General features: G+C 39.3%; 1 long non-coding RNA gene across 1 annotated transcript in view; it reads right to left on the bottom strand.

Moving 5' to 3' along the window:
• LOC122134906 overlaps window positions 1-17079 on the bottom strand; it is a 33406-nt gene extending 16327 nt beyond the window's left edge. Inside the window, exons 1-3 of the long non-coding RNA XR_006153203.1 lie at window positions 16777-17079; window positions 13729-13970; window positions 13466-13570 (exon numbers count right to left, since the gene is read on the bottom strand). This is a non-coding gene — a long non-coding RNA (uncharacterized LOC122134906). The remainder of the gene's footprint in view (window positions 1-13465; window positions 13571-13728; window positions 13971-16776) is intronic.
• Window positions 17080-17440: the final 361 nt, after the last annotated feature.

Raw genomic sequence — 17440 nt, 5'->3', positions numbered from 1 at the left:
AGCTTGGATGAGAGGAATAACATGGATAACTTTCTTGTCTGAGGATTGTAATGCATCACAGGCAGTCAGGTACAAGGAAGAGAGACTACGGCTCCTTAAATTAGGTAAGACAAAAAGTTGTATTTTTCGCAACAGGTTTATTGACTTGTAATAGCAATTTAAGGTGGAATATGTGACAATCGGGTCCAGTCGGGTTTGTTTCTTCCTGGCGGGTTCGGGTCCAGCTTTCAAATAATAGACGGGTCCGGGTCGGTTCCGGGTAGGCATTTCTCGGATCTACACGGGTCCGGGTCCAGCTTTTGAAATAATAGATGGGTCCGGGTCGGTTCGTTGTAGTACATTACGGGTCTCTTTCGGGTTCGGGCACAAATTTTTGGACCCGTGAAGACCTCTACCATAGACCGCTGACTGAACGTCTGATGCATACAGCACATTTAGCTGGAAACACTTCAGGAGTTTCGAAGTCGTTCTCTGAATGGTTGAAGTGTACATGGTTTCCGGGAGACGTGTGTGTCATGTTCTTTAACGTTCCACCTGGAAACAAAGAGGCTGTGATGCCAAACCCCGTGTTTACAGCTGTGACGATGAGCATTTATCAGGATGAACCAGTTCACGGCATAGAATCCTTAAAATATGTCCAAGTTTTACACACCGGTCTGTTATAGTGGTGACATTTCCACACCCGCGAAACATGATGCTGAACAAAACGAACTGTGATTGGTTGTTTGACATGTCAGTCAAACAGCCTCATGGGCGGGCCTTAGCCAATGAAAGCTGCCATGAATTCCAGACCTTCTCCCATCAGTCTGAAGGTCTAGCTACGCAAGACTAGATAAATCATGGAATAAGGAATGCAGACTTAAAATTAATTTTAACGATTAACCAAAAACCAAAAAAAAAACGAAATAAAGAACAAACAATTATATTAACATATATTAGGGATGTGTATCTTATGACTGTGGCCAATACAATACACATCTCGATGCATAGCCAATGATACAACGATTCACCCCTGTTACGATGCAGTGCGATCTGACTTTGATTTGATTTGATTCAACACAATGCGATTCAATGCAATACGATGCAATGGAGAAAAAATTATCACTTTTAATGCCTTGAGGCCTGTTTCATAAAACAAGTTTACCAAATAAGCCAGGCTTATTTCAGTTAGTTTGACACCATTGTTAAATGATTTGGTTCCATAAAGCAAATTTAAACATGGGCCTAGATCAAGCTTTGTCACTGTGGCAACTTATTCTGGGAAACTGACCTCTAAAGCAGGTTAACTGTCAGACTAAGCTGTGTTCCTCTAACACTGACTAATGGGAAAATTTTAACCCCTCTTTTCTTTTTTTTCTTTTTTTTTTTTAAATCTCTACCCATTCATCCTTTCTTTTTTTTTATTTAAGTTTCTAGCCATGCAGCCTTTCTGTCTGGTTTTATGACAGCTGTACTTTTATAGTTTGCAGAACAGACAGCAGATCATTAGAATTTCAAAATGAAAATAAATAATAAAGAAAATGACTATATTTTAACTGCTATAAGAAAGCCTCGCCCCCTTCTGACAGCAAAATGTATATGTTTGTGTGACTTTCTGACATTTACAGATGAAAAACTTACCTGTGACATGTCAGTTATGCAAGGAAAACAATGTCTCAAATGCATTAAATAGCACAGATATAGTAACGCCACGCCAGCAGAGGGAGCCCTCGCCCAAGTACTGACTGTGTGCCGCTCCCTCTGCTTCACCTGTCATTTCCTGTTTGGTGGACATTTAAGCATGGCCTTAGCCATGGTTACTTCGTGAAGTATTGCCAGCCTGTCTGCCTTACCGAGCGTTATTCCCATTGCCATTCCCATTCCCATTCCCATTCCCATTCCCATTCCCATTCCCATTCCCATTCCCATTCCCATTCCCATTGTTTGCCGCCTTGTGTATGATCTTTGCCTGGTTACCCTGTTTTCTGCCTTTTGGATTGCTCACTGTTTTGTAGCCTGGATTGCACTGCCTATCTGTGTATGTACCCCTGCCTGCCTCAAGTTTCTGATTCACTGTCTGCTGTTTTGGATTTCTTTGCTGTGGATTTCATTAAAAAACTGCACATGGATTCTAATGCCGCCTCAGCGTCCTTATACATAATACTCACGCCACCGAAGAATCCAGCAGAAGTTACGAATCTACAGGCAGCATTTGATTATCAAAACGACGTTCTCAAAGAGTACCGTGATCAACTGGCTAAAGCTCAAGCGGCTAATGACTACCTCACTCAGTATCTACGATCGCTGCCACCACCTACGCCCATGAAGGTAAAACTTTGCACTTCCTGACAAATTCAATGGTTCTGCTGAGCAATGTATAGGTTTCATTCGCCAAGTTGAGATCTTTTTCATGCATCAAGGGAGTAGCTTTGACTCTGATGAATAGAAGTGTGCCTTCCTCATGTCATTGCTAACGGGCAAAGCGATCGAGTGGGCCGCAGCAGTTTGGGAAACTGACCGTCTGTTTCAAACATCCTATCTATATTTGTAAAACAACTCAGAGATGTGTTTGAATACTCTGCAGGGGGTAAGGATGTTTCCACTCATTTGATGCAACTAACTCAAGGCCGCAAATCTGCCGCTGAACATCCTATTGAATTTAGAACGATTGCTGCTCAGAGTGGTTGGAACAACGTGTCACTCGAGGCCATGTTTCGTCGCAGTTTGATTATGGAGTTACAGGCAGAGCTCGCTTGTAAGGGTGAGGATCATTCCTTTTCTGATTATGTCACATTAGCCATCAAGATCGATAATCTCATATGTACTCACCCATGCCCTCAAAGCAAGTCAACAAGCGTCATGCATATCCCTCAAGTTACCCAGATGTCTGAATCAAGCCACGCCAATGATCATGCTAGTCCTGAGCCCATGCAACTAGGAGTTACAAAGCTGTCATCTGAAGAGAGATCGAGACGAGTCATTCAGAATTTGTTTCTACTGCGGTAGTGCAGGCCACCGCAACGCAGTGTGTCCACTCAAGGCCCGGAGAGACTTCGCTCACAACAAACGGGTGAGTGTTGATCACATCTCCATTACCAACGCTAAATCTCTCACTACCATGGTCGAGATTACTACTGAAAATGACTTGTTTGAATTCACAGTGCTGATTGATTCTGGCTCAGCATTAAACCTCATTCATCAAGACCTCGTTACAACATTCAACATTCCAGTACTACAATGTGATCCTCCTATCAAGGTGAACGCAGTGAACAACAAACCCATTGGAAGTGGCATAACTCAACCCATGAAGATGCAAGTAGGCCTATTTCACCAAGAAACCATCACATTCTATGTCATTGACTCTCCATGCCATGAAATCATCCTTGGATATTCCTGGTTATCTGTTCACGACCCAGTCATCTCTTGGCAGAGTGGTGAGATCAAACATTGGTCACAATTCTGTTTTTCTAAGTGTCTAAATAACGTCATTTCTAAGCCTTGTCTCACTACCAGCATCGAAAGTCCAGAGTGCAAGCCCGTCACCATACCATCCCATTATCAAGACCTTCAAGAAGTATTCAGCAAAACCAAAGCCACTCAACTGCCACCTCATCGTCCTTGGGATTGCGCCATTGATCTCTTACCAAACGCCATGCCACCCAAAAGTAAAGTCTGTCCACTGTCACGTCCAGAAAGTCAAGCTATGGAAGCATATGGAGGAAGCTCTCAGCTCTGTCCATCCACTTCCCCAAGCTGCAGCAGGATTTTTCTTCGTGGAGAAGAAGGATGGAGGACTACGCTCATGCATTGATTATTGAGGTTTTGAACAATGTCACAGTCAAGTTTCGTTATCCACTACCACTAGTTCCTGCAGCACTTGAACAGCTCAGAGAAGTTAAGATTTACACCAAACTAGATTTGAGAAGTGCCTATGACCTCATTAGAATCAAGGAGGGTGATGAATGGAAGACTGCATTTCTGACCACTAGGGGGCACTATGAATACCAGGTTATGTCGTATGGGCTGGCCAATGCACCTGCGGTATTCCCGTCCTTCATTAACGAAATTCACAGAGACGTCTTGAACAAATTTGTGATGGCTTATATAGATGATATCTTGATCTATTCCAAGTCAGAAGAGGAACACAAGGGTCATGTCAGAACGGTACTTACCAGGCTGTTAGAGAATCAACTCTGTCAAGGCAGAGAAATGTGAATTCCACGTGCAACGAACATCTTTCCTAGGCTACAACGTCAGCCATCAAGGTGTGGAGATAGACAAATCTAAGATCACGGCAGTCACCGAATGGCCACAACCCACCCAGTCAAGGAGTTTCAACGCTTTCTGGGATTTGCCAATTTCTACCGACACTTTATACGGAACTACAGCATCACAGCAGCACCTCTGACATCACTATTGAAGATTAATAGGTCAAACAACAAATCCACATAACCAGACATACAAGCATTCACTAACCTCAAGCACAGCTTTACCACTGCACCAATCCTAAAACACCCTGACCCCAACTTGCCATTCGTGCTGGAAGTTGATGCCTCCGACTGTGGAATAGGTGCAGTGCTCTCCCAACGCCATGGACAACCAGGCAAGCTTTTTCCCCTGTGCTTACTTTTCGAGAAAAACTCACGGACGCTGAGCATAATTATGATGTCGGAAACAAGGAGCTACTGGCTATGAAGGCGGCCATTGAAGAATGGAGGCACTGGTTGGAGGCTTCCACTCACCCCTTCCAGGTAATCACTGATCATAAGAACCTTGAATACATCAAGAGTGCTAAAAGACTAAATCCTCGCCAGGCTCGCTGGTCCTTGTTTTTTACCAGGTTCCAATTCACCGTGACCTACCGTCCTGGCAGTAAAAATAGCAAGGCAGACGCTCTTTACAGGAGACATGACCATCCACTGACAGATCACCAACCTGAATCTATCCTGCCACCGTCTATCATCATAGCACCAGTCACTTGGGACTTGATGGATGAAATTCAGAGAGAACAACGCAACGAACCCGCACCTCAGGGTTGTCCCGCTAACAAACAATATGTTCCTTCCAGGCTTCAACTACGTGTCATGCAGTGGGTCCATACGTCACTTTGTTCCGGGCATCCAGGTATCTCTCGCACACTACATCTCACGCAAAATTCCTTCTGGTGGCCAGCTATGGTTAAAGATGTAACAAAGTCATGTTTTGTGTGTGCACAGTCAAAACCCCCCCAAAGAACTTCCATCTGGTCTTTTACAACCATTGCCCATACCTCAGAGAGCTTGGTCACACCTATCAGTAGACTTTGTCACCGATCTACCCCCATCTGACGGATTTACCACAATCCTAGTAATTATTGACCGCTTCTCCAAGGCTTGTAGACTCATACCTCTGAAAGGTCTTCCCACAGCTATGGATACTGCTCAAGCGATGTTCCACAACGTCTTCAGGATTTACGGTATCCCCGAAGACATTGTTTCAGACTGAGGAACCCAGTTCACGTCCCAGGTATGGAAAGCATTCTGTAAACAATTGGACATTAATGTCAATTTAAATTCAGGTTACCACCCGCAATCGAATGGGCAAGTGGAGAGGCTGAATCAGGAGATTGGCAGATACCTCAGTTCATACTGTGGACGTGAACAGCATCAGTGGTCAGAGTTCCTTCCATGGGCAGAGTACGCGCAAAACTCATTGAGGCATTCATCCACTGGTCTTACACCGTTCCAATGCGTGCTAGGATACCAACCCCCCATGTTCCCGTGGTCTGGAGAACCATCACTAGTACCTGCAGTCGACGACTGGATTCGCCGTAGCGAGAGGGTGTGGGACAGCGCTCATGTACGTCTGCAAAGAGCTTTCAGGAATCAGGAGATTCAAGCTAATCGACGACGTCGCCCACATCCTCCCTACCAACCTGGACAAAGGGTCTGGCTCTCCACACGGGACCTCAAGTTACGGCTGCCTAGCAGGAAGCTCAGCCCACAGTATGTAGGCCCATTCAAGATCTTAAGACAGATTAATGCAGTCACTTATGAACTTGAGCTTCCCGTTAACTATCGTACCTCTTCCTCCTTCCATGTCTTCCCCCCTGAAACCGTTCCACCCGGATGCTGACCCCAACGTCAGGAACCGGGAGCCACCTCCACCGCTGGACATTGATGGAACCCCGGCATATGCGGTAAAGGAGTTGTTGGACTCCAGAGGAGAGGGGGTCAGCTCCAATACTTGGTGGACTGGGAGGGATACAGACCAGAGGAGAGATCATGGGTAACCGCCCACGACATCCTGGATCCTTCATTGATTGAGGAATTTCATCGAGCCAGACCCGATAGTCCAGCACCGCGACCACGGGGACGTCCTCTCAGAGCGCCAGGAGTCACTCGTAGGGGGGGGGATTCTGTAACGCCTCGCCCGAGTACTGACTGTGTGCCGCTCCCTCTGCTTCACCTGTCATTTCCTGTTTGATGGACATTTAAGCATGGCCTTAGCCATGGTTACTTTGCGAAGTATTGCCAGCCTGTCTGCCTTACCAAGCGCTATTCCCATTGCCATTGTTTGCCTTGTGTATGAGCTTTGCCTGGTTACCCTGTTTTCTGCCTTTTGGATTGCCCACTGTTTTGTTGCCTGGATTGGACTGCCTATCTGTGTATGTACCCCTGCCTGCCTCACTTTTATTATTCACCTTTGGATTTCATTAAAACACTGCACGCCGCCTCAGCGTCCTTACAGCATGTTTATGTACCATTTTTTAATATATATTCGCTGTTTGCCATGATGGATCGAGTTGATCCATGATCAACATTAAGAGCTGCTTAAGCATAAACGTGCACAAATTAGTGAGATTGTGTGAACTTAAATTGTCATTTGTGGAACCGCTTTAGCCCCGATTGATTTGTTAGGTTATTTCAAGTCAGGTTTTGGACTTTAATCCCCACTCTTCCTCAGGTCTCCGTGGTGTTGTGATGCAATCATGCAGCAGCAGTGATGAGAGAATGCACTTGAGAAACAGTTAGAAAGGAGAAAATCAGTCTACGTGTAAATTATTCGTCACAGATTATTGGTCACTTTCTAAACAAAAGTATAGCGCATCCTGCACCGAGCTAATTGGGGAATCTTCCCATCCCAAACGATGCATCGCGATATAAATGACAACTTGTAGCCGATGCACACTTAAAACCGATGCATCGCATCTTTAACCTTTTATGTCGATGCACTGAGCGAATCGGGGAATCTTCCCATGCCTAACATATATAGCTACATCAATATGAAAAAAAAAGTTTTGTTATAGCAACTTAAAGTTACATTGTAACAACTGGACAGGTGAAATTGGAAGTGTATCATGGCACAAACAAATGAGATCTCTAAAGAGTTTAGACTCCACCAATCCACAGTCAGACAGATTGTGTACAAATAGAGGAAATTCAAGACTACTGTTACACTAACAAGGAATGGTTCACCAAAACCATGTGTAAAAGTCCACTAGGTTCAAAGGACTGCAGACTAACTTCTAAGCAACTGAAGGCCTTTCTCACATTTGCTAATGTTTATGAGTCTGTCATCAGGAAAAACACTGAATAACTATGGTGTGCATGGCAGAGTTGCAAGAAGAAAGCCACTGCTCTCCAAAAAGAACAATGCTGCCCATCTGCAGTTTGCTAAAGATCATGTGGACAAACCAGAGGAATATTGGAGAAATGTTTTGTGGATGGATGAGACCAAAATAGAACATTTTGGTTTAAATGAGCAGCATTATGTTTGGAAAAAAAAAAAAAAAGAACCTTATCCCATCTGTGAAACATGGTGGTGGTGGTATCATGGTTTGGGCCTGTTTTGCTGCATCTGGTCCAGAATTATACCAGCACATTCTGAAGGAAAATGTCAGGATATCTGTCCAAGAACTGAATCTCAAGAGAAAGTGGGTCATACAGCAAGACAACGACCCCAAGCGCACACAAGTCGTTCTACCAAAGAATGGTTAAAGGAGGACAAAGTTAATGTTTTGAAATGGCCGAGTCAAACTCTGGACCTTAATCCAATTGAAATGTTGTGGAAGGACCTGAAGCAAGCAGTTCATAGGACGAAACCCACCAACATCACAGAGTTGAAGTGGTTCTGTACTAAGGAATGGGCTAAAATTCCTTCAAGATGTTGTGCAGGACTGATCAGCAGTTACAAGAAACATTATCTGACCTGCTGCAGTTATTGCTCCAAAAGGGGGTCACACCAGATACTATCAGATACTGAAAGCAAAGATTCACATACTTTTGCCACTCACAAAATATTTAACACCAGGTCATTTTTCTCAATAAATAAATGACAAAGTATTTATTTTTGTCTCCTTTGTTTGTCACATGAACCGTAATAATAATTTAATAAATGTTCTTCAAGTGGTAACATCTAAAGTAATTCATTTTATTTTAAACAAAATTTTAAAATGGTATAATGTTATTTAACATTATACATATATTAGGTTACACAAATAAAATTAAATTTAAGGGTAAGAACAGGAAGAAATAGCTCTTAACATTACAAACTGCACGTTACCGCTTTTTGCAGTGGGAGGTAAACTCTTAAAGGTGCCATGTGTCATGTCTGGCAAAAAAAAAATCAAGTCATACTCCACATTCCATACCAGATGGGGGCAGTATGCCTCAATAAAGTGAATTGGTCTACTCTAGAGTAACAAACGAGAAACGGCATAGTCTCTATGCTCCGCCCCTACCTTCACAACAACCCTAGAGCCATAGCCGAAGCCTAAGAGGACGTTTTGCCTCCAGAGCGATGGAAAGCAGTGCCGATGTTTACTCTGTTTCGGCTCCTTTTCTTATCGGATTTGATTTGTGATTCCGAGCGCGGTTGTTTCCCTGTAGCGGGTGGTGGGTGGTAGGTGTCTCTTGCCAAGGGCTTCAGCCATCCTTCCGCTCTCTTCCCTGAACTGAAATGAAGTAGTGGGCTGTACTTACCACACGATTGACATCAGGTTCAAGTACGCCCACAAGCCGTGCGAGTTATTCGTGTATTGCAGGTTGGCTGGTGGTTATGTTGCCCGCATACCGCCTCCCATGGCCGAAACTGGTATTACGACACCTGTCGGGCAGTGGCTAGTAATGCTAATGCTAATTAAGGTTGATATCTCTGCAGCACTATAACTTGACTTTTTTTAATGACATCATCGCCCTTATTTCTTCTCATTCTTTTGATGCGTTGTAGGTCATTTTTTGGATATTTTTACCTCAATTTTTACACATGGCACCTTTAATGTAAAACATTTCGCTTTGCGTTCATACTCTGGGCTCTTCAGTAGAGTTTAATCTTTTTAATACCACTGTCTTAATCCATAAAACCACGTTAATAGTAAAAAATATCCACTTTGATTACGGTGCCATTGTCTTAGAAGTAGCCTAGGCTATAGTGTTTATTACAAGTGGAAATTGACTTTCTCTGGTTGTTGTTTTAGAACACTAAGCCAAGTTAAGATATTTTCACGCGCTTTTCACGCACTGCACTCGCGTCTTCTGCAGTGACTCGAGCATGACACGGCTTTCTGAAAACGCTGCGCTCAAGTCAAAAGAAGTTGAAAAGTTGATAAAAGAGACAGAGCATTTGTTTTTTCTTTCTTTTTTAGACTTCCACTGTCACGTCTCGCGTTTTTCAATGCAAAAACACGTTCCGTGTGATGTATCAATGCCAATGCCTTTAGAATGTCCTGCGGGGCTGCTGTTCCATACTGTGAGTAATTTCTGATGCAAGGTATTTGCTGTAAGAGGGTATAACATTAACACCGGAGGATCTGGTAATTTCAGTATATGGGACCAATAAATGTCCTCTGCTACCTATCTTTTTATTGCACTGGTACTAGTAGATTATATGGCCTATGCAAAGAAAGACTCTGTTTGATACTGTATGTTTTAGACTAGAGCTTCTCTGCTGCCCTCTGCAGGTCATTCGTCATAGTTCGATATGAGCTATCACTCATTTATCTCACTCAGCTATCATCCTCTTCCTCAAAATAAATAAATAAATCATCCTCTTCCTCACAGACTAGATCAAAACAAAAACAATTTTATTTGCTAATTACTTAATTCAAGTAGTATATTCTCTAAAAGCATGTCTTAATATCATTATCTCAGGGACTTTTTACTGGAAAACAAGGCAAAAATACTGTATATTTGTCATACAAGGTGGCAAAGAGCATTTGCAAAATTTTCCCTGAAGGATATTTACAGTACAGGTGATTGTTTTTTTTTTTTTTTGCCAGGCAGCATAATTCTTCAGTCAACATCCTTGTTGGTCCTAAATCAACACCCCTATCAACCAATCAGATTTCATGCTCGGCGTTACTTATGTTAGATTAGGCTTGGGTTAGAGTTACAGGCTTGCATTTGTGAGCCATTCCCTCTTGAACTTCCTGTGGGATTTTAGAATGGACATTTACGATTTGTGAAAAGGATATGGACAAAGACACCATCTACAAATTTGTTCTACATTAAGTTACAATTTCTGTGTAAATTGTTGAGGTAAGTTTGGCATTATCTGAGTAATGGTGATAATGCTTTGTAAAAGGATACAGACAAAGACAAAATCAAAATATAACTAAGTGACTGCTTAAGAGCCGGCCCAAGGCATAAGCGAACTAAGTGACTGCTTAGGGGCTGCTTAGGGGCCCCCAAGAGAACATGAAATGAAAGCTTGATTTTATTTATTAATTTATGTGTGTGTGTGTGTGTGTGGTGTGTGTGTGTGTGTGTGTGTGTGTGTGTGTGTGTGTGTGTGTTTGATATGCCCCAAGTGTCAGTGCTACAGCTAATAATGATACAGCAGGTGAGTTTTCAACAATACCAGATCAATATATTTATATGGATGCCTTTTGTGAGATCTTTTTTGTTTTGTTTTTTGACAGACAGACAGACAGTTGCATTTCCTTAAAGTGGTTAATTTGTTGACAGTAAATGCATTGTCTGCTTATTTAGCTACTTTTCCGTACACATACTGTATGTCACTTAGTACTGTAAGACTTTGAATGTAAAATTGCGAATCAACACCTAACCACACTTGAGGGTTTGCTACTGTTACAATTAAACACCGTAAAAAGGGTAAAAACATGCAGACAATGGTATGATGTAAGCAACAAAGCTACAACAAAGAAAACCTGATAACGTGTGTGTGTTAGATTTATAGTGTCTGAATAATCAAGCATTGACAATATAGTCAGTTGTATTGGCAGCACTGAGGGGCCCCAAAATAAAAATTTCTGCTCAGGGGGGCCCATAAAGGCGCGGGCTGGCCCTGGGTTAGTGTGTTAGTATTCAGAGCTGTATAGCAGATCTGAACCCTGACCACAATGATTTATACACATTTTTAAGGGTATTTTTTTTTTTTTTTTTTTTTTGCACACTGTACAGACAGCCCATGTTATCGATACACATTTTAACATAAACATGTAATGCTACATGAATAAAACAAAATCAGTTTAATACTGGCAAACTTAACGTGAGAAAGAATACTTGTGGTAAAGACAGCAACGTATTGAAAAACTCATTTTCTTTAGCATCAGCAAAAACATGTTCCTTATTCAGTGTTTCAAGATCTTGTGTTCACGTGGCAATTGTGTAACAGCACAAAACTGTATCTTTCCAACAGAGAACCAGTGAAAGATTAAAGAACATCCATCTCTAATAGCTTATCGTTTTTTTATTCAAATCAAAATAATTGCCAAAAAATTCAAAGCCAAAATCTCTGACAAAATATAAAAACAATTGCATAGACCTTCTTTACAATGAAAAATAACTTAATCAAAAATTGTAAACAAGACACAGTGCATCCAGGTTCTACGTCAGAACGACGGCTCACATGCATTAGTTGTGATACTCTCGTAAACGCATGTTGAAGACTGACACGGAATAGAAGAAATTGTTGAATGAAGTCGTTATTTTTATTTTCTTTGCACACAAAAATTATTCTTGTAGCTTCATAAAATGATGGTTGAACCACTGATGTCATATGGACTATTTTAATGATGTCCTTACTACCTTTATTGGCCTTGGAACATTTCAGTTGTGTTGCTGTCTAAGCAGGGTCAGAAAGCTCTCGGATTTCATCAAACATATCTTAATTTGTGTTTCGGAGATGAACAAACATCTTATGGGTTGGGAATGACATGAGGGTGTGTAATTAATGACACAATTGTCATTTTTGGGTGAACTAACCCTTTAAAATTACAACAACAACAAGAAAATATATATATAAAAAATGTAATGCAATGGCCAGTTTGTAAGCTTTTTTAAATTAATGAGATCTGGCTCACTAGTCAGTGTAAAAAAGGTTTCACTAAAAACGCAAAATGCGACCACTGAAGCCAGATAAAATAATAAATAAATAAATTACAAAAGGAAAGAAAAAAAAGGTAAGAAAACAACCAAGCACTGCTCAGGAAAACATATTTGTACCAATTGAGGGGAAACAGTCAATCTTATTTCATAATCTATTTCACAAACAAACAAATATATAAAACATACACAAAAATTAAGTTATATAGTGTCATGCAGATGTATCACTTAGACTAATTTGAGTTTTTGATCAATATTCAACTAAATGTGTAATTTTTTAGGTAAATTAATATTTTATTTATTATATTTTGTTTTCCTTATAATATGTTGGATGCTGGATCATTATTCTGTCAATTCTAAACTCATCTCTAAATATGTTATAATTAGTAAAGCAATAGCCAAAAGCAAAAACAAGCAACAGACTATGTTAGATCTTCATTGCTGAGAAGTCTAACATGTTTGTCCAAATAGAATTTCATTCAGAAATTCATCAAACTTACCTGATTATAAAGGACATAACTAGCTGGGGCTAATTCAAATAGTCAACATGCAACCCATGAGCAAAACCCGTGCATTAATCAAGCCCATATCATGCCTACACTGGCCTCACAATGCAGTGTTGTCTGTGGAGGCCATGTGTGTGTGATATATGTTTTTGTGTGTGTGTGTGTGTGTGTGAATACATATTCTCATATTTAATACACTATATTGCATATAAATATTTCTGAAATTAGGGTGAAAAACATATTTTTCAACAGAGTATCATAAACTCCTATGCTTATCCACAAGATATTCATTTATCTTTCTCATGTTTACTTCAATATATTCAAGACCTCTGACCTTTTCTACTGAATTTTCACCTTTATTAATATTAAACATGATTTCTGACTTACTGTATCTGAAAACCATCTGTCTGTGTTCATGACTAGACTTTAATTAATCAATAAAACAGATATGACAAAAGCTTAGTTTTTCTTTCCCATTTCATTGGTTAGACCACAAAGTATTGAGCTAGTTTACTTAAATAATTAAGTGTGATATCTAATAATAAAATTAAGATGTTCTTTTTAGCAGGCATGCGTGTGATGTTTGATCCAATAATGAGGTGATGAAATGAAGAGCAGTAAATTTAATAAATGAGTAAATGTACTCAGACTTACATGAGTATGCGACTGAAGCTTCCTTCCATAAACCTCTTTGGGAAAACACATCGTGTTCTTCAAGTCAAACATTTCTCTTATATGTCCCTGCTGGCTCACTCTGTCCTACAGAGAAAAAATGAAAAGAGAGAGAGAGAGGAGGAAAGAGAGAGAGAGAGAGAGATTTGAATAAGGAAATACATCCTGGCTTTTTCACAAATTTGCCTTTCAAATAGATTTAAAGAATGAATTATTAAAATGTTTTTTCTACAACAAGAAATTACCTGTTTTCTTTTCTCTTTTTCTTTTTTTTTGTATAGCTGAGCTCAATCCTTAAAGTTCCTCTCTCTTGTTTTGATCTTGACACATTGTTCAGTTGCCGTGAGACTCAAATGTAATATTTCCTGATGTTATCATGGGAGGAGGAACTCATAGAGACTGAGGGCATCTGTCAGAGATGAGAAGGCGAGTGGACAAGTACAGTCTGTTTTGTGGTCGTCAGATCGCCAAGACATCCTCAAAGAAACTAAAAGAGAGAGAAAGCAAAAGTTTCACACACACAGCCTTGTCTTGAAATTGTCTTACAAGCCTTGTTTGTTTATAGGCTACAGTATCAGCATGCAGGTTTGGTTGCTAGTTTTAAATCAGATGAACTTTCTGAATTCAAATATCCAGTTTTTAAATGTTTTAAAAGCACTTTTTCTTGGTTATTTGATCATTAGGGAACATTTTATTTCACCATTCTTCAAACTTAATAGGAATTTTACTTCTGAATCAAGTAACATTTGAACATCCAACTACAGTAAAATGTTTCAGGTATAAAACGCTCCATGAACGATGCTAACATTTTGTGAAACGGAAACTTTTTAAAGAACAAATAACTTTAACAAAATGTTTTATTAATGTTGCTGGAAGAACTTTTTTTTATTGTACAGCTAATACAAAAAAAAAAGTTTTATACTGAAACATTTCTATTTTTATTTAGAATATCAGTCAATCTGACACACTTTGTGTTGATTTACACTCATTTTTATGGTTTTTATTAAACAGATCTGAATGTAATAGTTCTTTAGTGCAATAAATATTATGACATGAGAAAACTCTGACCTGACAGATGCTAAAAAATATGAACTCAATGAAATACGAAAACAAACTGTTGTTGTGTCTGGATGTTTTTGTGATTAACATCTCACTGTCCCCTTCCGGCTTCAGAATGACGCGATCAGATGAGATGTGAGTCATGATGGGGCTGAAAAAATGTCTTGATTTTGCATCATTGTGTTTCTTAAACCCTCAGGACTATTACTGTAACTGCACAGGAATGCGGTTATCTTAAAGATCCTTTACTTTCCACTAGATGGCAAAGACGAGATCTAGCAGAGAAATGAGATCTGAGCAATGTGGAGCTGCTTGTTTGTAAATGTCTCATGATGTCATGGAACACGCTAAGATATCAGTATCTCAAAAATGAATAAATAAATAAAATAATTAATTAATTAAAAAAGAGGTCCAAAAAGATTTTCAACTGGGGTTTGAGTTTTTTCTTGATGTCACCATTGTTGAGATTCATATGCTGCTGCTTGTTGTTGCCTGTGGGTATCTAAATAATATAGTAGTTAAAACATGTAATATAGTATAATAATATAGTTGTTAAAACAATACTACATTCTTGATTGGTGGAACACTACTGGCTTTCATGCAGCGGTATCACAGGGTTGGTAGAGCAAAATTAATGGAAGAACACACTTATGATCAGTATTTAGGATTTAGATTCAGTCAATCATCAGATCATGATGCTTATATTACAATCAATATTAGCCATCATCACCTGATCACATTATGTCTTGGCTTTTTTGCTACTGGAAACGTGTTTTATAAACAGATTCAGCAGCCAGAGAAAACAAACATATAAAAGTCAAGGTCAGATGAACACTGAACACTGAAAGCAGAAGAGCGCCGAGTGCCATCATTCAGTACGTGGGCCAGATCTGGGGCTAAACAATGTGTGCTATCTTGGATTATTTCTGACAACAAAGCATGTGAGCGTGACAAGCTGGTAATCATGGCTTCAGAAGTGGGAAGTAGGAATTTTCTGATAGCATTACACCATGAGTCCTGCAGTTTTCTGATTATTTCATTCATTAACCTGACACAAACATAGATAAGTTCAAATAGTATGTGAAGTGATATTATGTGAGAATATTTTTGGCTTTCTCTGTCTCTCTGCACCGGGCATCAGGTGAAATTGGAAGTGTCTATGCACACACTTGTTAGACTGGGAAATCTAACATGGACACCATATGCAACTACCCCATTAGAAATATGTGTACCTTTAAAAAAAAAAAAAAAAAAAAAAGATTTTGGTATCTATTATAGCATCTTGCACAAGGCTTAAATGTTGTAATTGTTAAGACATATTGACTTTGTTTTCTTAATGTCTTGAGTAAGTGTTAGAGGAAGTGAACCTTTCATATTACTTTCTGTGACAAGAGTAGATTTTTAGCAAAACAATCCGTAGAATTCAGAAGACAAACTATCAGCCCATGCTTTGGAAATGTGTTGAGTTTAAGATGACTAATGGCATCAGTAATGTTCTCCAAACTGGAACAGATCACACATGCATTTCTGTCCCACTAATTTCACAAGGTAGCAAATAAAAAAAATAAAAAAGTGTTGCTCAAAAGAGTAACTATGGCTTGTGGGTAGCACAAAAATTGCAACATTGTAGAAGAGATTCAAAAGAAATTCAAGACTTTAATTTGAGGCATTAAGATGCACTTTACAATTCACAGCCTGACTTAAAAAGCATCTCAATTTTTTAAATCAAAATGAACTTTTAAACTGTATATTTGGCATCTGTAAGGAAGATGTTAGTCGTGTTGAGACATTTAAATGTTCAAATGGGTTTAGTTTAGAAAGATGAACATTTTAACCCAACACACATTAAGATTTCATCTTAATTTATTTGCTCATTCTTGTACTAAAGTGGTCTGAGTGTATGCTGCTCTAACACCCATATTTGGAGTTTTTCCAAGCTCTGCATTTAGTTGAAGTGTATACTGCGCCATTTCATTTAGTGTTCTGTTTTATAGTATATTATGTACCTTTTTTTTATTATGTAATTTTGCACCCCAATTATTTGTTTATTTTTTCTATTAAAATATAATTTGTTCGTTTGTTTAATTGTACAAAGCAAAATAAACTTATCAATATCACTACTCACAAAATCCACCCACCAGTCATCCCGGTTAGTGTTTATGCCTATAGTTTTTTTTTTTTTTTTTTCTTTTGAACAAATAGAATACAACTATAAGTTTGAATATTTTACAGACCTTTGATGAAGAACTGTACTTGATTGGTGAAGCTGGAATACATCCTTCTTGATTTTTCAGTTGACTTTGAAGAGGAAATATTGTTTATTTTATGGTAAGTTTAGGCTGAATTTGTAATCATTTTCAGGTCGTGCTTTTCCTCAGGTGATATACCACAAAATGCAAAGCATCACTGGAAATCCATTTTGAAGATTCTGTTTTGGGAGCATCTTGTTCTTCAAGTTTCTCGTAGTGAGATTAGCCTCAAAAAGACCTATCTTTCCTCATCTTCTCTGTGCTGAAGATGTGTTTACTCCTGCCAGAAGTCTGAGAGACTGTGCAGGTGATGAGCAAACACAGAGCATAGTTGTGATGGGAGGAGCAGAATCCACATGACATCAGCTAATGTAAACTATTACAGGTATTCAAAGACAGTGCCACTTATACGGAAGCACATTCTTGTTTTTGAAAATACCAATATATTGGTAATAATAATAATATATAATAATATCCAAATAAGAACAGTTCTGGCTGAAATACCAAGAAGAATGCATAAGACTCCTGGCCTTTATGTTAATAAGTTTTAAAAACATGTGTGTAGTAGGCCTACAGGAAAAGATCAAACAAAAACTCTCAAGACTTCAATAAGGCAAAACTCATATGCAGAATATATATATATATATAT

Source organism: Cyprinus carpio, chromosome A22, assembly GCF_018340385.1.
Source record: "Cyprinus carpio isolate SPL01 chromosome A22, ASM1834038v1, whole genome shotgun sequence".
Taxonomy (NCBI): Eukaryota; Metazoa; Chordata; class Actinopteri; order Cypriniformes; family Cyprinidae; genus Cyprinus; species Cyprinus carpio.
This window is presented reverse-complemented; position numbering and strand designations above follow the sequence as displayed.